Genomic DNA, 21,567 nt, shown 5'->3' with positions numbered 1-21,567 from the left:
ATTTGTTAATATGATCATTGATTTTAACAGAAATGTCCTGGGGTTGTTAGGCTCTGGTGATGGGTACAAGTCTTTTTTTTTTTTTTTTTTTTTTTTTTTTTTGAGACAGAATCTCACTCTGTCACCCAGGCTGGAGTGCAGTGGTATGATCTTGGCTCACTGCAATCTCTGCCTCTTGGGTTCAGGCAATTCTTGTGCCTCAGTCTCCTGAGTCGCTGGGATTACAGACATGCACCACTATGCCCAGCTAATTTTTTGAATTTTTAATAGTGACGGGATTTCACCATGTTGGCCAGGCTGGTCTCAAACTCCTGACCTCGGGTGATCTGCCCTTCTCAGCCTCCTAGAGTGTTGGTATTACAGGCGTAAGCCACCATGCCAGGCCTGGGTACAAGTCTTCTAAAATTCTGATTTTCACTTGAAATCTCAAATTTTGACATTGGTTTATGACTACAGACTCATTAAATTTTTGAGAAAATGACAAGCACTTGAGTCTGAATAACTACATTTTGTCTGCTAGGAGTTCTTTCAAATAAAAATGACCTTCCCTGAGAAGGCGGCTGCTTAGCTGCCAGCTCAAACAGGTGGTATTCCAAAAAGGAGGCAAGTCTGTGTGGCTGAGGGTCAAAGTGAATGCATACATTTTGTCTTTTGGGCCTGTGTGCTTTGGAGATGGATTTTGGTGAGAAGTTCCTCGGCTGTTTTGGAGTCTCCCTTGTGGCCAGCACCTTCACAGCCCGGAGTCCCTCATTACCTCATCAGGTAATGGGGTCTCCACAGCACATGGGCCTGCTGGCTATGGGCTTCTGAAAGCAGACCTGGAACAGGTCAGGATTGGCACACGGTTGCTCAGCACATGAATCCTCAGTCTCATCCATAAACCGCAGTCTCACATTGATAAAACAGGCAAAGACAGGCAGCTTCTTTCCGGGGTGTGGTGGAAATTTGGTAATGCCCATGCAGTCAAACTTTTAGGCATTGAGTGCGTCAGCTGCTTGTCACTCCTGTTAGTGCTGCTATTGTGAGATCCCGGTCATGTACAACAGAGACGCCGTCCCTTGATGAGCTTGCAGCCCATCAGGAGAGGTGGACACAGGGAGATCACCATGATGTGACAAGCTATGATGATCCACTGTGATGACCCATCCTGATGGGTCAGTGGCACAGAAGGGTGTGGAGAATTCAGGCACAGAGGCAGCTGAGCTGGGCCCAGGAGGTGGGTGCAGGATGGCGTGAATGAGGAGCTGGGGTTGGCATGGGCAGGGTTAGGGCAGGCAGGGGGCCATCTTCTGTATGTGGCAGGATAGGAAGCTGAGCCTGGGCACTGTCTGATTCTTTTTTTTTGTAATATGTCAGAAAGGCAGGGAGAGTACAACTGGCTGAAAACGCTGAACTTGATGCACAGACGGGCTGGAGTCCTACCTTCACAGACCATGGCTGCCTGCTTGGCTGAGTCACTCTTACAGTTTCTCCCTGAGAGGTGCTTATGAGGAGCAAGTGCAGTAACATACAGGGAAGTATCTCATACACTGCCTGGTGCAGTGCTGACCACAGCTGGACCACGGACAGGTTGACAGTGGACTTGCTACTCTGAGGATCACCCATGCTGCTGGCAGTTGAGTGTAAAGTCCTAGTGCAAACATTTGTAAAACTCTGAGGGTTACTTGCTTACATACCAGAAACAATGGCTCTGCCTCTCAGGATTGTAGTCTTGGCTCATGGGCAGTTGATATGATTTCACTATGGTTATTGAATATAATGATTTTTCTCTACAATGCCGATAGCTGTCTGGTGGCCAAGTAGGATTTATCATACCAGTGCTGCCCTTGCACTGACCAGGGCCCTTTTTTGTGTTTAGTTGGCACGTTATATTCCTGTTCCATGACAAATTACCCCCAAAGTTAGTGCCTTAGCGTAACAGTAAGCATTTGTTTTCTCTCACTGTGTCACTGGATCAGGAATTTGGGACATAGGTGACTGGGCAGTTCTGGCTCAGGGTTTCTGGAGAGGCTGCATCATCTGAAGACTGGCTGGGGTTGGAGACCAGCTTCTGAGGTGGCACACTTCTGGCTGTTGGTGGGAAGCCTCAGTTCCTCTCCATGGGGGCCTCTCCACAGGGCTGCTTGAGTGTCCTCACACCATGGCGTCTGGCTGTCCTCAGAATGAGTGATCCTGGAGACCAGGGCAGAAGCACGATGCCTTATGGCCACAAAAGTCACACACTGTCCCTTCTGCCAGGTTGTATTGTCACACAGCCCAGCTAATTCACTGTGGGAGGGGGCTGCGCACAGGCATGGTCCTCTGACATGCTGCTAGACATGTGTGGGCAGAATTCTTCCCCTGACTCTCTCTTAGCCAGAGGCCAAAGGCCTGTCCACCGCCCTTTTCTTTATCTCAGTCTTTCTTGCTGGCCTCTGCCGGGGATGGTGTCTGTCTGGACTTTCAATCCTGTGTGGAAGCCCCTTGTGGCGAGTCTCTCTTGATTTGAAAATCATTGATCACTTTTGTGTGTTTTGCCCATTAGAAGGTGTAGGATAAATACATGTTTTTGTGAATAATCTCACAAACCTCAGAGCTATAGAAAGACAGTTCAGCAGTTCAAAAGAATAGATCATACATAGATTAACAACGTAACTGTAACTGGAGTTCGAATAAAAGCCAGGAAGTGGGCAAGTGACCTTATCTGTTTTATCTTCATTCAACCCTACACAAACGTTTTTGACTTTGGTAGGTCATAGAAAACAGAGTGCAGGATGGGGAGTGAGACATTGGTTGAATTCACAGGGCCTTGACAAACAGAGCCGGGATGTGCAGTCCCTCTCGCTGACTTCTGAGGCCTTAGTCTCTGGTCCCACACACTTCTGCATGTGGATGTTGCTTTCCAGTTTCAAAGCAGGGTGCCTCGAAGGATTCCTTTTGACCCATGATACCTCTGTGGGAGGAAACAAGAGACCCAGCTAGAGGTGCAGAGCCTGGATTGGCGTCCCCAGTCACTGTTCCCCCAATCCAGGTCTCTTTCCTCCTCCCACAGCTGTCCTTGTGGGCTGGCAAACATGGGGGAAAAGAGGGAATGTTCTGGACCTTTCCCTGGAGCTGGCACAGGAGACCGTGCTGGGACTGTTCGGTGCTGTGGCTTCATTTCTTTCTCCCTGTCCTGCAAGGCCTGCCTGCAGCATGCTGGTGTTGGTGGGGAGGTTTATGCCTCCTCATCACAGCTGCAGCCTCTGGGCGAGAGGGCCTGTGAAATCGACATTGGTTCCAGCTCTGCGTGGCATTGTTAGGGCCCCCGAAGGGACACAGGACTCATCCATTCACACAATGGCCCCTGTGGAAGGATTCTCCTGTAGGAATTTAGACATGAATTTATTCTGACAGTCAATTCTCAGGTTGTCCGGAAGTGGAAGCAGTTCCGAAATCATATGCACGACTTTCTCACAAATTTAAAGGCTCCAATCCTGTCTTTCATGGATACTTTAAATTCTTATTCTTAAGGGGCATTTTCCAGTTTCTTTTCTTTTTTTAGGGATCAGCTGTAATTTCTGGGCACACAGGAATGCTTTCTGCTGCTGAAGTTCACTATTCTTCTTTAGGAATCCAGTTTGGCTGGATGCACATACCACTTGAAAAATCAATCTGCTCATGATCCTGCTCCCGAGACATTCCCCCCTGAGATATTCCCACCCGAGACATTCCCACCCGAGACATTCCCACCTGAGCCGTCCGAACTGTTGCTAACAGGCAGCAGGGCCAACTCAGCTATAAAGAGTCCCACAGGAAGGCAACGGAATGCTTACCTTGGCTTCACATTTCTTGTGGCAGGAAAACTTGCAGGCTGGGAAAAAAAAGAGAGAGAGAAAGAATGTGTGTGGAGCAGTCTCTCTGGCAAGGATTCTTACATTTCCAAACCCTCTCAATCCTTCAGTCTCTGGCTTGAAGATCCCATGGGTGGCCTCTCTCTGGCACGAGGGAGATTGTTACTTATGACGCATGGCAGTGTGGACAGAAGGCAGTGAGGACGTGGTGTGCAAGAGCTGAGTTACAACTGCGGGGGGAGGTGCCGCTTTGGACTTCGGCCACGGAAAGAAAACTCTTGAGGAAAGCCGGGGCTGGTAGCTGCTTTTCGATACGGTGTATACTTTTCATCTCAAGAATAAATCAAAGAACTTTGAAATCCATGGTTTCAATTATAGAAAATAATTCTTAAGAATTTGATTTCAGATAAGAATTAAATAATTTGTCCCCTGGCTACATCAACAGCTCTTTCAGTGGTACCGGTCCCTGGTTTCTCACTGCCTTGTCTTACTGCCTCTCAGGGCGGAGACGGCAGGAGTGGGGAGGTCCAGGGCATTCTCCTGGCCTGGGGACTTTTCTGGCCTCATTTTGGAAATGCTTGTGTGTAGATGGATTGGAGTTTTCAGGTGCCGGGGAAACCTGGGAACCCTGGAGTAAGGTTTAGTGATGCTGAGTTTTTTTTTTTTTTTTAATTGAACTTTAGGTTCTGGGGTACATGTGCTGATCATGCAGGATTGTTGCATAGGTACATAGTTGGCAAGGTGGTTTACATCCTCCATCCCCCCGTCACCTGTAACTGGCATTTCTCTCCCCATGTTATCCCTCCCAGCCTCTCTGATGCTGAGTTTGTGAGTCCCTGGAGAGGTCAAATAGCCTGATGGCCTCCATGACCGAAGGAGGCTTGGCTATGTCCTTTTAGGTTTATGGTTTCAGTGAGTGGGGAAGTGAGGTGGCCTGGAAGTGCCATGTGGGAAGTGACAGACACCCCAAGGAAGAAGCACATGGTTTTCTACCTTGTCTTGGTGCCTGCACCTTCAGATCTCCTGGGGATGGTGGCTGTACCCATAGAATCCCCAGTCGTGATTTGGGTCTGCAGTGGGGGCTGCAGTGTTTTGCCCCATCTACTGTTCGGCCTTGCCTATGGGGGCTCTGTAGGTGTTCTGACAGGTTGTCTGCATGGCTGTAGGTCCAGGGAGGAGGAGTTTTAGAGTCTTGGGATTTTGCTACTGTTACAGACCTCATGGGTCAGCGTTTTGATCATTTCCAGCCCTGCCTTGGGCTCTGCTGTGCTGGAAGCGGACTTCACGTTACCATGAGCTCACTGCACGTGAGTGTTTTCCATGTGAGGACTAGGGGGGCTGGTTTCCTCGACTCTCCCCATCTCAGGGATATACAAACACACACGTGCATAAATACACAGGCATGCATACACAGAAACACGCACACATGCATATGTGTGCACACAAATACATGCTCATACACACACACAAACACACACACACACACATACACACACAAAGTTAAAGAACTAGACTAGTACAGTTCTATTTCTTTTTTCCCAAGAGACTTTTCTTTGTAAAGTCTTCATTATGGAGAATGCTGAGCACGTGCAGGAGCAGAGAGGCTGGCACAGGGGCCCTGCTGCCCCCTTCCTCAACTCCAGACCAGCGGCCTCTGTGACCTGGCCACACCTCTTTGCTGGCTGCCTCTGCCAGATGTCATGCGGGGTGCACTTCTCCGGCCTCTTGAAGCCGGAGCGTTTCTGCTCTTGCTTCCTGGCCTGCTCTGGAGAGGGCTTCCCCTTTTCCAGAGGAGGTAGGCGTTTCTTGTTCACACACTCCTAGGCGTAGCTGATTTCCGACTGTGTATTTGAGGTTTTTTTGTGCACAGGTAGGCTCCTTTCCTGAGGTGCTGTGCCCCTTTAGTGGTGTGGGAGCGGTGCTCCTGAACGCGGTGGTGAGTGGGGAAGATGGCCCCTCTAGGGGAGTATTTCAGACCCGGAGCGGTTCCCCCTCCCCGAGGAGGACTGGAATATGTCCCTCGCCCCTGTTGTGTGGTGGCTGTTGTCCGCGTGGCTTGCACCTTGTGTGGGCTCCGGGGTAGGAGGAGGAGGTGGTGGGCTGCTTGTCTTGACTATGTTGTGGGCCCAGCCACTTTTGAGCCGTAGCTGCAGAGATGAGCCTGCTGTTGTTCCTTCCATGTCTTAAATGGGGCCTGTCGCTGGCTGCTCAAGGGATTGAATTCTTTGGTTTGAAGTGTATTCCAAAAGCCTTACGTATCACTGAATATGGAATTTCTAACGGCAGCAATTGGCAGTTTGCTGAGGGATGGATAAGCTCTTATTCCTATCAGATCACCGTGCAGAGAAATATATCCATGTTCATTTTTTTTTTGATAATTCAGCTTTGAACCGCAGGAGAGAAAGCCCCTGGCAATAACAAGGCACCTTCTTATTCCAAAAATCATGCTGGCGTTGTTGGGGATATGAGGGCCACAGCTCCTCAGCAGCTCCTGCAGGGTACGCGGCCAGGGGAGCGGCTCGGTCTTCCAGGAACTGAATGTGGCTGTGGCTTCTCCCACGTTATTGCACTCGGGTTTTGAGTCTTTGATTACCGTGTTTACATATATCGCCCAATGGGCTCCTTAGACACTGTGCTCAGATTGCTCGGGAGTTCGAAGCCTTGGTTCAACACATAGGGTTGGGTCTCACGCCAGACCTGAGACTGGGTGATAGCGTGTGCTGTGTTAAACCCCCCGACGGTGCTCCCCTCTGTGTGGGAGCACTTGTTCCCGTGTCCACAGGCTCTGCACATGCCCTGCAGCATGTGGCTGGTGTGTGTGGTGCTAAAGGTCACAGCCGTTGATCTGCTGCTGTCAGTGACATGGTTACGGGCTCCTCCGGTCCAGGCCCTCGGAGCTCCTTCTGTGGCACTGAAGATGTAGAGGAACCATCCTGCAGAAATGGGGACTGAGACAGCAGCTGGGGGCTCAGGCAGGGAAGCAGAGCCATTGTTGGAACGTTTTGAGAAACTCCAAAAGAGTGCTGTTACTCTCTTCCTGAGCCGTTAGACAGTGTGTCCTCTCAGGCCAGGCCATGAAGCTCAGTGGGTGGATGGAGGTAGAGACCTGGGCTTGGATCCCAGCAGGGCTTTTGCTCTCCCGAAGCCGTTCTAGTCCCCCTTGCTATGGTCGTGATGTTTATGTCTTCCCCCAAATTCCCGTGTTGAAACCTGACCCCCAAGGTGATGGTAGTTGGGAGTAGAAGCCCTTGGGGAGGTGATCAGGTAATGAGGTGGATACCCATAAACGGGATTAGTGCCTTTATGAAAGGGACCCCAGAGAGATCCCTTACGCCTTCTGCCATGTGCATACATGGTAAGAAGGCATCCTCTATGAACCCTGAAAAGGGCCCACACCAGACACTGAATCTGCTGGTGCCTTGATCTTGGTTCTAGAATTCCCAGCTCTAGAACCATGAGAAATGCATTTCTATTGTGTATAACCTTCCCGGTATTTTGTTATAGCAGCCTACGTGGACTTAGATAGGCCCTGAGCCTTACTTTCTTCCTGCATAAAAAACGTGGATAATAGTTTTCTTTCTTTTTGTTCTTGTTGCTCGGGCTGGAGTGCAATGGTGTGATCTTGGCTCACTGCAACCTCCGCCTCCCAGGTTCAAGCGATTCTCCTGCCTCAGCCTCCCAAGTAGCTGGCATTACAGGCATGTGCCACCATGCCTGGCTAATTTTTTATTTTTGGTAGAGACGGGATTTCTCCATGTTGATCAGGCTGGTCTCGAACTCCCTACCTCAGATGATCTGTCCGCCTCAGCTTCCCAAAGTGCTGGGATTACAGGCATGAGCCACCAAGCCCAGCCAATAGTTTTCCATAATAAACAGAAAAATGACTTTCTTTTAGCTGTTGGCAATGATAATACTTATTATATAAGTTTTACGGAAGTCAAACAATTTACGTACAGTTACTTGAAAGTTTGGGATTTCAAATATTTTGCTTCCTGGAATGTTGTGCTTATTCATTTGAGCCACATGAGCTGTGTGGGATTCATGACTTGCTTCTTTCTCGGCTATCACTTGACTTAATGGCAAGAGTGAAAAAGGAAGTAGGAGAAATGAAGCCGTTTTAGGAAAGCAGATGTGGGTGAGGGGAGAAGGGGGAGGAAAGGGTGGCAGGTAGGGTCCCCCTAAAGGAAATGAAGGCGAGGTTCTTTGGAGCTTGGGCGAGCAGGTGGAGGCGTGGTAATACCATCCCTGAAACCTGCAAACGTTGCATCTGGTGAGATGCCCCTTCTGCCTCTGCCCACTTGCCGGCATGTCTGCTCCTTAAGAGTTGCACTTTGTGTAGGGTATCGAGTGTCATCTTGAATCACCAGAGGTGGAATGGACCTTCAGATAATGTTTTTGTAAACTTAAGACCCCACATAGGGAACACACACAAGAGTTAGCAAGGGAAACATGCATGGGAGTAATGTTGAGGAGACGCCCTGCAGGGGGTCCCGATGCGCAGTGCCTCCTTTAATCCAGGAAAAACACAGAACCTCCTGCCATCTGGGCTCCCATGCTCTCAGACGCCCTGGCTCATTCATCAGCTTTCACAGCCTGGCTGCGAAGATCCGGCTCGCCGTTCCTGTCTCTGGGCACATCTCAGTTTGCACCATTCTTGGATATAAAGTACAGGAGTGCTGGTGCTGCCTGCCCTTCTTGAGTCTGTAGAAGGGGAATGCAGCAAAAGGAGCGAGGTCCCAGGCTCTCTCCAGCCTCTTGGCTCCTGCAGACGGCCTTTTTTTCCCCTGTCCTGGTGCTCCATCTGGGCAGGCGCCAAGCCAGGAGCCTTCCCTCACTCTCCAGCTTGCCGCTTGAGGGAGAGATCTGTGTGACAGGCTTGCTGCTCTTTTTAAGCCGAGACTACAGGAGGTCCCGGGAAAGTCATTGGAACCCACCGCTGCTCTCCTCGTCCGCTACCCTGGGGGCCTTTGCTGGCCTCTCCTGGCCTCTCCCGTCGGGGATCCCCATGTCCTGGCTGCAGTTGATGCGGGAACCCTGTCACTTCCACCAGACAGGCCTAGGGTAAAGACTTGGTCCTCTGCCATGGTAAACACGGGACCTAAAGTTTATGACTTCTTCAGAAACTGTCTCTAGACATTCATGCTGGGTATCTACAGACGCTCAGTGGCCTGACTAATAAGTGCTAACCATTAACTTCCATCTGGCAGTTAACCTTCATTTCAGACCACTTCTCTTCTCTGCGTAAGAGCCGCTGCTGCCGTGCAGTGGGATACAGGCCTGCTGGGTCCCAGGGACTGACCTGTCCAGCTCCCTCTCCCCATTGTCTGATGAAAAACCTTGAGACCCGGGGAGGTGAAATAACTTACCTATTGTCTTATAGGTTCTGAGGCTCAGAATTCCTCGGTGTTGTATTTCAAACTCTGATTTTTGCTGTTCCCCGTGTTCTTTTTGGCGCTTTCCCATCTTCACTTACCAGAAATGGAGCTGAGGTTCGCATGGGTGACTCTAGCTCACCTTGCTCGTATGCCTACGGAACGTACTGTGCCTCTTGGGAACTGCAGCTCCAGGACCAGCTTCTCTAAAACATGAGTTAAGCGGGATATAAAACATATCCCGCTTGACTTGGGGTTCACTTCTCCTGGGCTGCGTCTCCGTTTCTCTCTCATGAAGGATGCCTGAGAATTCTCTGACTCCCTCATGGCTCAGGTCTCTTCTTCCCCCTGCAGGCTCTGCTCATCCTTCGTTTGTGGCATTTGTCTGAGACTCCCAGCCCTCCCAAGGGACACTGAGCAGGGGCAGTATCTCTCCCCAATTCTCACAGCTCTTTGCAACCCTGCAGGAACCTCAGCTGTCACAGCTGTGTGCTTCTGTGTTGGACCTCCTCACCCATACACAAGGAGGGAGGCTGTGGGAGATGCGGCTTTGCTGACCGTGAGCCCTCGGTTACTGCATTCTCTGGGCCTGTCTCATCTCCCTGTCCAGACCTTACCCTGTCTATGGCCCCAGAGCTTCCACTCTCCAGTGTCCCACCAGCCAGCTGCGCTCTGCTCAGGGCAGGGGCCTGTCTTTCCTGCCAGTGGGATGGCCTTGGAGGCAGGGCCTGGAGGTTGAAAACTCGTCCCCGCCTTCAGCAGGGTTGGTGCTCTCTGGGCTCTTGGTGAAGGGACCGAATCCGGTGAAGCTCATTGCTACAGCATTTAAGGTTGGGGTGTCTGCTTTGACTTCCCAAAAGGTGTAAGTGGTGGGCTCTTTTCATATGGTCTTTCGCTAGGAACGAATGATCTGAATTTGTTAGTAAAAAAGACTAATAAATTTCTATTTATTTATTTATTTATTTACTTATTTATTTTTAGACAGCGTCTCCCTCTGTCACCCAGGCTGGAATACAGTGGTGCAATCTTGGCTCACTGCAACTTCCACCTCCCGCGTTCAAGTGATTTTCCTGCTTCAGCCTCCCAAGTAGCTGGGATTATAGGCATGTGACACCACACTTGGCTAATTTTTTTTTTTTTTTTTTTTTTTGTATTTTTAGTAGAGACGGGGCTTCTCCATGTTGGCCAGGCTGGTCTCGAACTCCTGGCCTCAGGTTACCCGTCCGCCTCGGCCTTCTAAAGTGCTGGGATTACAGGTGTGAGCCACTGTGCCCTGCCCATGTCAGTTTTTAACATGAGTGTGCATGTAGTTGTTAGTATGTTCTTTTATTACCTGTTTAGTGACTACAGGATCTGTGGTTATATGTTCTCTTTCAGTGCTGGCATTCTTAATTTGAATCTCCTCTATTATTTTAGCATCAGCAGATTGTGAAGTTTACTGATTGTATTAAAAGAACAATTTTAAGCTGCGTGCTGACCATCGTAAAGGACTGAGCCTTTCTTCATTCTTTCCCATGGCTCTGATGCACGGTTTCCAGATACCAGTTAGGAAAGAAGTTCCTGAGATGATGGAACTTGTGCTAGTCACATAGGGCTGCTAGGACAAAGTGACCATAGACTTGGGGGAGCATATGAAAAACAGAAATGCATTAGTCACAGTCTGGGGGCTGGAAGTCCAAGGTTAGGGTCCCAGTGTGGTGAGGTTCTGGTGAGGGCTCTCTTCCTGGCTTGCAGATGGCTGCCTTCTCACTGTGTCCTCGTGTCAGGGAGAGAGAGCTCTGGGGTCTCTGCTTCTTACCAGGGCCCTAATCCCAACATTAGGTCCCCACTCTCATGATCTCCTCTAACCCTGAAGAACTCCCAAAGGCCCCATCTCGAAATACCATCATCTATCCTGGATTAGGGCTTCAACACAGGAATTGGGCGGGAGAGGGGAACGAACGTTCAGTCTGTCAGAGCCCCCCAGTCGCCCCTATTGTCCCCGTTTAGGGGCAGATTTTAGGCCTCAGGTGGGACACAGAGGTGGAGGAAGCACACGTTCTGCCTCCTGGGAGTGGTTCAACCAAAACAAGGACAGGGACGTGGGGCAGACAACATCCAGTGGGGTAACCAGCAGGAGTCCCGAGGTGTCACTAAGCCGAGGTGTCACTTTCATCTTTAGGTGAGGAAGTTGACTGAGCACCCACACACAGCAGAGTACAGACCACGTTCCCTTCAAACACGGCTCACTTACCATTCCTCAACCCTGCAAAGGGGAGGTGCTACCTCGTCTCCTGAGGATGGTCCTGGAGGTAGAGGAGTCACGGGAGCTGCGCACATCACCCACCAGTGACTCTTCACTCCCCACATTTTCCCCGATGGGCTGATGTGCGCTGAGCTGGGGATGCCTTGCCAAGATAAACTCTTCTTCCCAAAGGCCACAGAGGGCAGGCCTCTGACACTGCCCACATGGAGCAGAAGTGATGGGGCGGAGGGGCATCCATCCAGCTGACTGGTGTATTCTGGGGGAGGATGGGGCCGGAGAGGACCCAAACATGGCTCCCTTTGTCACTCGGCAGAGGGGCCAGACCACCGTGTGCCAGACAGCTGTGCCTCACCAGCTTCTGCTGCCGGGCCAGCCCCTGGCACCATGACCACAGCTCTGCATACAGGCAGTGCCGGGACCAGTGCTCTGGCAGTCACCATGGTCCTGAGCCAACAAGGGCCCTGGGGAGGAATCGGAAGTCAGGCAGCGAAGAAGGTATTGGCCAGAAGGGAACCGGGGCGGGTGCCAGGTCCTGTCTGTGCTGGGATCTGAGATTCTGAGAGGTGGATTAGGGGTAAGGGGGTAGAGGTCAGCCACATGGGGTGAGGGGAGTTCAGCAGAGATGAGGAGGACCGGACGATGTGGGAAAGAGCAGAGCATCCTCCCCAGCCTCAGTCCCTCTCCTGATGCAGTCGTCGTCTCACTCTTAGACTCCAGAAGTCTCCCTTCAGCCAACACCTGGCCCCCGAATCCCAGGGCACTTCCCAGACAGCCAGTGCCACATCTCAGGCAACCCCTGCTCTGCCCTTGAGGTCTGTGCCTGGCAGAAGGGCGGCTGACCCTCGGCCCCTCTCGGCCTGGGTCCCAGCTCTCCCTGGCCCTGGGACCAGCAGACAGAGCCACCCTGCGCCTGGCAGACTGGCCATGCTTGTACCCGTTTGTGATGGTGGATTGGGAGGGAACTGTTTGAGATACCAGTGTAAATCTGTGTCTGCATCAATTCCACACAAGAGTTGAATTATCATATGGGAAGGGAATCATAGCTGTGGGGGGCTCCATGCAGCACCCCGAGGGCCCCTGAGGCCAGTCCCTGTGGCCACGGCAAGGAGCATCTGCTTCCGCCAGTTGGACAAGATTCTTTCCTGCCCAGAAACCGGCAGAAGGACTTTCTCTGCTCCCCACCCACCGTCGTATCCCAGACACACCCGTGTGGATGGATGCCTTGACATCTCCCCCCAGCCCAGGGCCTGAGCTCTTCCTGATGAGGGTTAAGCAGGAGCGGCCGCCTCTCCCCGTGTCCATGTTGCGGGCAGTTGCCTTCTCCTCAGCTCCCACGGGGCAGAACAAGAGCCAGCCAGCTCTCAACATCCCAGGATTTTCCAGGGATGCTGATAACTAAAGCAGGCGGGGCCTTGTGAGTGGGTGGTGGGAGGGAAAAGGGTTTCCTCAGCATCTGTCAGTCCCTGGAGCATCTGAAGGGGCAGCCTACACCTGGAGGAACGAGTGGGGCTGGCCCCCGTGGGTCCCCAGTGCCTGGCATCTCCCGGTCCCTCTGCTCTCCCAGACCCCCTCCACTGAGCAGCACAGCCCTGAGGACAGAGACAGCAGCCCAGAGAGCGTTCCCAACACCACTATATTTATTCCTATTTACATAGGAGACCCCCTAGGCATTGCTCCCACCCCCTCCCCCTCCCCCCAGGCCCTCCCTTCTGGTTCAACCACCCTCTCCTTCCCCTCCCTCCCTCCCCCACCCTTCCCTATCAAGCTAAGGCCCAGCAAATCCGCACTGGGGGAGAAGCTTTTGTCTGCTTTGGGGCAACAGATGTCAGAGCCCCACCTCGGGGATTGGCACCAGAGAGCCTGCCGTGTCCCCCTACTGGCTGCAAGCCCGCTTCTTCTTCTTCTTCCTGGAGACCACGGGGTCACCCTTTCTCTTTTGAGGCTGCGAGGGGCCAGCCAGCCCCCAAGCCAGGGATTGCGCCCCAGAGACTCTGAGCCCAGGCCCTAGGTGGGGCGTCTGTTGAGCAGAGGATGGGCCTCCGAAGAGAGCTCGCTCCTGGGACTCGGTGGTGGGAGCCGCTGCTGGGCTGAGGCCTCCTCTCTGAGCAGAGGGAGACTGACGAGCTCCCTGGGGACCCTGTCCTTCTGGGCTGAGGCGGCCTTGGGTGGCAGGCAGGGAAGCCTGAGGCAGCTGGGCTTCCTGTCAAAGACAGAGGGTGTGGCTGTGCCGGGCATCCCGTTGGGCCTCACTCCAGTTTGCATCCTGACTCCCCTCCCTGGCTCCTCTCCATCCCGCTCCATCTGAACCTGCACCTCCCCACCTCGGAGTGGCTCCCCAAGAAGCCGAGCATGCCCCGCAGGGTGGGGTAGACAATCAGGTGGGGCTTGTGTGCCGGGTCCCTCCTGCCCCCGGGGTACCTGGGTTCCCCTCCCTCCCTGCTCTACCTGGGCAAGGGTGAGTCCTTCCTCCTGCTCCAGCTCCTGGCTTAGGGCCAAGAGATCCATCTGTGGATCTGGGGAAAGCAGTTCTTCCAGGAATCGGGGGTGAATGATGTCCTCCACCTGGAAACAGAAGGAAGACGGTGAGAGCTACCTGGGCAGGGAGTAACGTGGAGCCAAGGACACCTGGAGGAGATGCAGAAAGCAGCGAGCGCCCCGTCCCCACCCTTCTGGAGCTGTCTCATAGCATGGCGACCACCAGCTCCACACACAGACCACAGACCTGGTAGCATACACACATGCAGACAGAGACACACAAACAGACCCACATATGACACAGGAAAAGACACAGACACAAGTAACGTCCACACTCCACACTCACACCCACGCAGACACACAAAGAAACACAGTAAGAAATGACAGGCACAAACATACAGCAGAGCTTAATTCCAAGGACCTGCGAGTGACCCCCTTACCCACCCCGGAATCCTGCAGACCCCAGCACTTCAGGCCAGCCCACCTTGCTGAGGAAGTCTTCCTGTGAGCACAGCTTTTCAATGTAGCTCAGGAGGCCTGGGTCTTCCCATTGTGCCTCGAGCTCCCCCGTGGCCCCAGCGGGAGGCTCCAGCAGCTCCTCCATGATCTCCATATACTCCTGTACCAGTTCAGGGGGGATCTCCTCGGGGGCCTTGGTGTTCACTGGCCGCCGGGGCGGTAGTAGGTTGGTCTTGGTCTCTGCTGGCCGCTGGGGCCTGGGTGGCGGCAGGCAGGCAGGTGGGGCCTTGGGGCCGGCCTTCCTCGGAAGGTACACTGAGGCAGGGAGGGAGGAGGATGGGTGTGGTGAGGGCTGCTCCTCCTGCCCGCGCCACACGAGGGAGGGCAGGGCTTGGGGACATGAAGTGGGACCCAGCTGGGTCAGGACCACCTGAACCACAGCGCCCCAGAGGAGACGCCGCAGGAGGGGCACATCTGAGACAGCATCGTTTGGGAGGAAGTTTGGAGCCACCGATATGCCGTGTACTCGACCCGCTCGTCCCTGTTCCTGGGTGGATTGTATGTTGAGTTTTCGACAGGCGAGGGGAGAGTAGCTAGGAAACCTGACCAGGTCAATACCCTCCTTGGTGACCATGGGCCGTCCACGAAGTGACCTGGTCAGTACCCAACATATGCCCTTGGGAGCTGTCCTATTGGAGGAGCACATCCCTCTCTTGAAGGAAGGCATGGGGTGTGGGGACAGTGGCCTCCCTCGGCCCCTCTGGCCTTTGCCGTGGCTCCTATGGGAATGTGGGAAGCCGTACCTGGCTGCTTGACCACCTCAGGGGCCAACGGTTTCTGAGGTTCAAGCCTCGGCAGGGCTGGAGGAGGCAGGCACTGGGGCCCCTTCATCCGCTGTGAGTTCTGAAACCGCGTCTCCTCCTCAGCCTCAAACTCCAGGAACCTGGGGTGAAAAAGGTTACAGGCCGTGTTGAGAGGGTCCAGGCCCCCTGCCCCCAGGACCAGGCAGCAGCCGATGGCAGGGATGGGAAGGCGTGCCGTGGACGGGCTGTCCAGGCCCTGCCTGGGGCCTGTCCCCCAGTCCCAGAGGGAGCTGCTCCCAGAGTTCTGGGCTCTCCCTCCCTCACCCGGCCCCCGCAGAGCCCATGGCATCAACAGGGCTTCCTGACTCAAGTCAGGGCCACGCGGCCCAGGAGGGCACCAGGGGGGCCCCTCCTCCTGGCTTCAGCTGGCCAGGGGTGGGGTTTATGGCAGAAGGTGTCAGGAATGTTGCCCAGATGCAGGAGTCCTGAGGTTGGGACTATGGGTCCCTGAAGTATAACCCAGGAGCACGAGGCCTGGGAGACCCCTGGTCAGGAGGAAGCAAAAGCTGGGCCCCTTTCCCCCAAGGCTGCTGTCTTTCTGTCTTAACGGAGGGGACTTCCCGGGAACAAAGGCAGGGAGGCCAGAGATGGGTCTCATGGTGTCCTGGACGCAGGTGGCCCCTGACCCAGCGCAGGTTTCTCCAATCCTGGCCAGGCCGGGATGGGTGAAAACCGACTCGTGGCCACTGCTGTGAGGAGAGTGCATCCCGCTCTGTCTATAGTCGCCAGCGCCGCTTCTCCCCATCCCCACAGCTGGCGGTGATCTCCTTTGGGCTGTGATGCTGGCTGCTCCCTCCATGACCCCCAGTGTCAAGGCAGGGGTTGGCCCCAGGCCAAGCAGGGCGTGGCTTCCCACCAGGGCAGTATAGAGACCCCAGAGCACTCTAGGAGGGAGGAGCAGTTTCTTGAGGGAGGCAGGGGCCCAGGAGGGCCTGTGTTTGTCCACACCCTCATGCTCCACGCTGAGAAGCCACCATGGCCACCGGGCCTCTGTCACCTTCTCTTACCCTGCCATGCGGGCTCTGCCCCTGCCTCCCAGACTCACTTTGCCGCCATCTGGTAATAGATGATCCTGTCAGACTTGCTGATGTGCTGCCATTCCCGCATGGCCCACCACAGTTGCTCCTCCAGGGTCATGCTGGGCTTTCGCCGGGCCAGGGTTCTGAGAACTGGGCTGTAAGGCGGTGCAGTCAGTCCCAGTCCATAAGCCTACCCTCCATCCCAAGCCCACCTGGTCCCAACACCCGGCCCCTGTCCTCCCCACACCTGTCCTGCCATGTGTCCCCATCCTGTTTTCCCCCACGTGGGCTCCTCAGCCTCTAGGACACCCCCCCAAGATCAAACATCAACACAAGCCACTGGGTGGCCTCTCCTACTGCCCCTCGAGTCCTCAGTGTTGACAAGTGAACTCAGTACTATGGGTGGAACGTGTGTGTCCCCAGCATTCCTGTGCTGAAGCCCTGAGCCCCAGTGTGTCGGTTCTTGGAGTCAGTCAGGGTTAGAGCAGGTCATGAGGGTGGGTTCCTGTCATGGCATCCGAGCCCCGATAAGGGCAGGAGGAGACAGCAGGGCTGTCCCTCTCAGCCACAAGGGGACACGGCCAGAGGCAGCCCTCTCCAGCCAGGACACCAATCTGCTGTCGCCTTGATCTGGGACTTCCGGCCTCTGGAACTGGGAGACGTGACTGTGTCCTGATGAAGCACCCAGTCTGTAGGATTTGTTATGACAGAGCCCGAACTGACTGAGACAGCGCACACACAGAATGACCGGGGAGCGAGGGTTAACGTGCAGGTTCCAGGGCCCCAGGACTGAGCATTTAAGCAGCTTCCTGGGGACTCTGGAGTAAGGTAGCCCCTGGGGACATAGCCTCAGGGTCCTGGAGAGTAGTAGAAACCAGAACCAAAGCAGAGCGGCATCGAAGCCCACTCCACGCCAAGCCTGTGAGCCTGGGGCGACTCCACTCTGAGAATCAGGGTCCCCAGTGCACCGGGACTCAACTCCAAGGGAGAATGCAACCAGTTCCAGGATGCAGGGGCGGCAAGATTTTTGGGAACAACGATGGGGCCTCCTTACACCTACAGCCTGGGCAGGGGACTTGCCTAGGGAGTGGCCAGTGTGTTGCCTGGTGGTTGTACTCAAGCTCCCGTGGAGTACGGGTTTGCTCATCAGCGGGGGACACAGGGTCACAGAGGCCCTGCAGGATGGAGAGAGGCAGGACTGGGACTGAATCGACAAACCCTCAGATCTGAGGCGTTGCTGCCTCAGTCACCACAGTCCGCAGCCCTGAACTGCTGGGCTTGTGGGCTCGTGGACTCGTGGTGCACTGAGAGCCATCACTGGAGCCCGTGGCTTTGGGGAGCGCTGTCCTAGATGGCCTAGTTCTGATAGTGATAGCAATAGGGACAGTAATCATAACAGCTATCATGTAATGTGTCCCAGCATGTGCCGGGCACTGTGCTATGTGCCTCATATGTGAGCTCAAGTCACCTCCTCACCATCCTCTGAATGAAGCATCATTGTCCCTTCTTCTAGAAGGGATCGAGGGCGAAGCTGCAAATACCTGCCCAGCATGGACCCTAGTGCGGGGCCCAAGACCATCCCTTGTGCAGGCTCCACCACCACTGTGCCAGCTGGACCTCAGCAGAACAGTGGGCGTGTGCCGGTTTCCTGCAGCTCCCACCCCCAGCTCCATGTGATGTGCCCCTGGCCTTTGCCACTCAGGTCAAGGGGAGGCACTGGGGTGCACTAAACCCAACCCGTGGCTCATGTTGGACCGGGAACCCTCTCTGATCTGGGTCTTCTGTAAACGTTGTCATGACAATGTTTGAAAGTAAGGATTGGCCGGACTCACAGGACAGTGAGGGGCAGGTGAGATGAGGCCCCTGAGAGTCTGTCCTGAGCGGCAGCCAGATTAATGTTGCTGAAAATGTGCCCTTCCATAGCTCCACCCGTCACCTTTAAGACCACCCTGCAAGCTTCCCTGAACGGCGTGACCTCCCGTCCATCCAGCAGCCTCTTTACGGGTGAGCTGCGAGATGAACTCCGGTGCCCCGAGGACACTCACATAAAGAAGCAGGAAAGCGCTTCCATGTCCGGACTCTGGGGAATGTGCCTCCGGGCCAGGGTCTTGTAGTGCTGCCAGAGTCGGAAGTTGTCATACACGCTCTTGCAGGAGTCGTCCGGTTGGGCCTTGGCCTGGGAGGGAGCCTGGCTGCCGTCTCCATGAGCCCCTTGTGGCCATGGACAAGCATTCCCTGGGGCCATGATGGGGGCCGGCTGGGGAGCCGGTGGTGGTGCTGGAGGAGGAAGGCTCTGGGACCAGCCTCCCTTGCAGGCCCGGGTGCCCCCAATGACGTGGGCAGCCCCAGCGGGCACCGCAGGGGCAGCTGCTAGGGGTCGGGGAGGTGGACAGGTGACACCCGCGCAGAGGGTGCCTGGAGCCTGCCAGACGAGGGGTGCCTGAGTTAGGACCAAGGTCTGTGCCTGAGGGGCCTTCATAGGCCCCGCTTCTGTCTTTATCTGGAGAAGGGCGTTGGAAGCCCCAGCCCAAATCAGGCCTTGGCCATCCTGTCCTGCCACCAGAGGGGTGCTGGGGAAGGCAGACAGCACCAGAGAGCTGCCTGGAGGAACCACTGTAATCACGAGGGTCGGCCCGTGTGCTGGGCTGGGAGCAGGTGTGGTGAAGGGCAGAGCCGTGAACACTGGCATGGAGGTGCCAGGGTTCTTGGTCACACTTGGCTCCAGCACTGGGCATGCTGTGGAGACAAAGGAAAGAGGTGAATGAGCTGGGGTCTCCAGGTCCGCACTAGTCACTGGGAATCAGAGGGGTGTCCCAACAGCTGAGGGTGTGGGACAAGGAAACTCTGCAGCTTGTAAGTGTCCGTGAATGTGTATCGCATGCTCTGTTCCTCCACGGGAGGGTCGCTTCGCTAGAGAGCCTGGCCCTGGCTCCACTAGACTCCCTGACCCCTGTCTGCCAAGAAGCAACAGCCAAGCCTTCGCTGCCTCTGAGGGTCTCCCTGGCAGACCCTGTGAGCCTTACAGGCATCTCCCAAGCCATGGGTCAGGGATGAATCTCTCGCCGGCTTGGTGGCCCTCAGCATGCTCAGCAGCAGGTGAGGGGCCTCCCCCAGGGCAGTGCTATGCACTCAGAAGGCCTATAGGAAGCCAGAAGATTCCTAATATTATGGTCGTGTCTCCTCTTCAGTCTTCCTTTTCCTGAAGCTCTTGAAAACCCCTTTCTGTCCTAGCTCAGCACAACAAAATAAAACCACTGATTAGAGTGGGTGTGGCGATTCATGCCTGTAATCCCAGCACTTTGGGAGGCCGAGGTGGGCAGATAACCTGAGGTCAGGAGTTGAAGACCAGCTTGGTCAATGTGGTGAAACCATGTCTCTACTAAAATACAAAACTCAGCTGAGTGTGGTAGTGCATGCCTGTAATCCCAGCTACTCAGGAGGCTGAGGCAGGAATATTGCTTGAACCCAGGAGGCAGAGACTACAGTGAGCCGAGATTGCACCACTGCGTTCTGACCTGGGTGACAGAGCAAGACTCTGTTAAAAAAAAAAAAGAAAAAAGAAAAAGAAAGAAAGAAAAAGAGAAAGGGAGGAAGGAAGGAAGAAGGAAAGAAGGAAGGAAGGAAATCATTGGAAAGAAATCTGTCCCAAGCCAGCACCCTGTGAACCCTGAAGATAACCCATATGTGTTATGGCCAGTGTGCAAGTGATTGTCCTGGCACCATGCACGGCAAGTGCTAAACAGGGGTCAGATTTGGGCCACCCTTTCCTCAGTGCTCGGTGGTCCTGGCTGCCACTCAGGAAGGTGTGCTCCCAGGGGGCAGGTCTGAGAAGCAGTGGTGGAGTTCCCTGAGATACTTTGATTGCTCAGCCAGCAACAGCTGCACACGATTAGAGCACAGCCAGGAAGCAGTGAGCAGTGGGGCTGTCAGGGGAGGTGTCCAGGGATTTCCACAGCTGCTGGTCATGTTAGAATAGGTCATGGGACAACGAGCCCGTCTCTGGTCCTTTTCCTTTGAGCTCCCAATAACTGAATCTAGTGACCAACCAAGAAGCAGAAGTTCTTGGGCCACAGGCCAGGTGTGGCAAAGTTGTCTGGAGCTCATCCCTGTTCACTAGGACCTCATGCAGTCTCCAGTCAAGGGGACTAGGGATACAGCACATGCACCTCATCAGTCAGGACACACATCCTGACTTGAAGGAGAATAATAAGAGGACCGTCTTCCTATTTGTACGCTACTCTCCTTCCTCTACTGAATAGGAAACCAGTCTTTCCAGACCCTTCCACTGAGAACCAGCAAGAGTCCACACCTGACCCCTGTTCATGAGGTAGTAGACATGGAAAAGAGACAAATTCTTCCTGTCCACAGTAACACAAAGTGCAGAGGACAGGCCATGAGCTAGCAGACAAGAGGAAGTGGGTCTGAAGACCTGAGCTTCCACAAAAGGACGAACAATTCAGAACAAGCTGGGAAGCCCAGGCCGTGTTGCCTGATCTTCCCCAACTGCCCCCACCCCTGTTAAATGAGAGCCAACAGCCACCTGAACCGACGGAGAAGCCACCTCTGGGGAGGGAGCTGAGAGGCTGCGGCAGTTACAGTAGCCCCAGCCTCGCCCACCCAGAGGCTGTCACTGCGTGCTCTGTCACAGACAACCCACCCAACAGTTTTCTGGCTGAGCCCACTTCTCCCCTCTCTTCCCTAAGATCTAGAAACGTCCAGTCCAAATCCCTCTGAACAATATGGAAGGGCACCTTCCAGGTGCCTGAAGACACACAACACAGGGCTCAGACTTGCCTGTCATCCTCCCTGGGCCACCAGCACAACATGACGATCCCACCACTCCCTACAAAGACACGGCGATGTGACCTGTCCCCCTCTAGAAAGAATCAATACATCCACTCCATCCTTTCCCCTACATGGTGTATTCCCCCGGGCACCTTGGTCCACCTCTAAGGAGCCGTCCTCCCTAACCACAGACTCAGGGTGCCATGGCCCTCCCCAGGTGTGATGTATTTGGGAACATCCAGTGCTTCCTCCCTCCTGGACATCAGCCCTATCAGCTGTCCCCTGGGGCACTGTGAAATTTGAATTCCCAAGGATGTGAAACATGGCAGAGAATTGGATAATGCCCTTGTCCCTACAGCCTCACCTCCATTTGAAGCCATCGCCTCAGGCTGGGTGCTGACCACCGCTGTCTGGCAGTTTCTGTGGTGAGAAAAGTCAAGGGCAGGACCCAGAGAGTGACCTGCCTCAACAGATTCTCCTGAGTTCAGGTAGGTCAGGTAAAATTTGAAAGTATGGCAGTTTAGAACATAGGACCCA

General features: G+C 54.3%; 1 protein-coding gene and 1 long non-coding RNA gene across 3 annotated transcripts in view; one reads left to right on the top strand and one right to left on the bottom strand.

Moving 5' to 3' along the window:
• The window catches only part of LOC135271872 (uncharacterized), a 141,279-nt gene extending 137,424 nt beyond the window's left edge, over positions 1–3,855 (bottom strand). The window contains exon 1 of the long non-coding RNA XR_010339988.1: positions 3,795–3,855. This is a non-coding gene — a long non-coding RNA (uncharacterized LOC135271872). The remainder of the gene's footprint in view (positions 1–3,794) is intronic.
• LOC135271871 (zonadhesin-like) overlaps positions 1–21,567 on the top strand; it is a 162,183-nt gene that overhangs the window by 117,201 nt on the left and 23,415 nt on the right. For both annotated transcript variants that reach the window (XM_064369894.1, XM_064369895.1), the window contains exon 2: positions 21,389–21,518. The gene's annotated coding sequence lies outside the window, so the exon portion shown is untranslated. The remainder of the gene's footprint in view (positions 1–21,388; positions 21,519–21,567) is intronic.

This window comes from Aotus nancymaae, unplaced genomic scaffold (assembly GCF_030222135.1).
Source record: "Aotus nancymaae isolate 86718 unplaced genomic scaffold, 86718_ANA_hifiasm-v0.15.2.pri h1tg000094l, whole genome shotgun sequence".
NCBI lineage: Eukaryota > Metazoa > Chordata > Mammalia > Primates > Aotidae > Aotus > Aotus nancymaae.
Note: the sequence above shows the minus strand (reverse complement) of the source record. Positions and strands in the feature narration are given on the sequence as shown.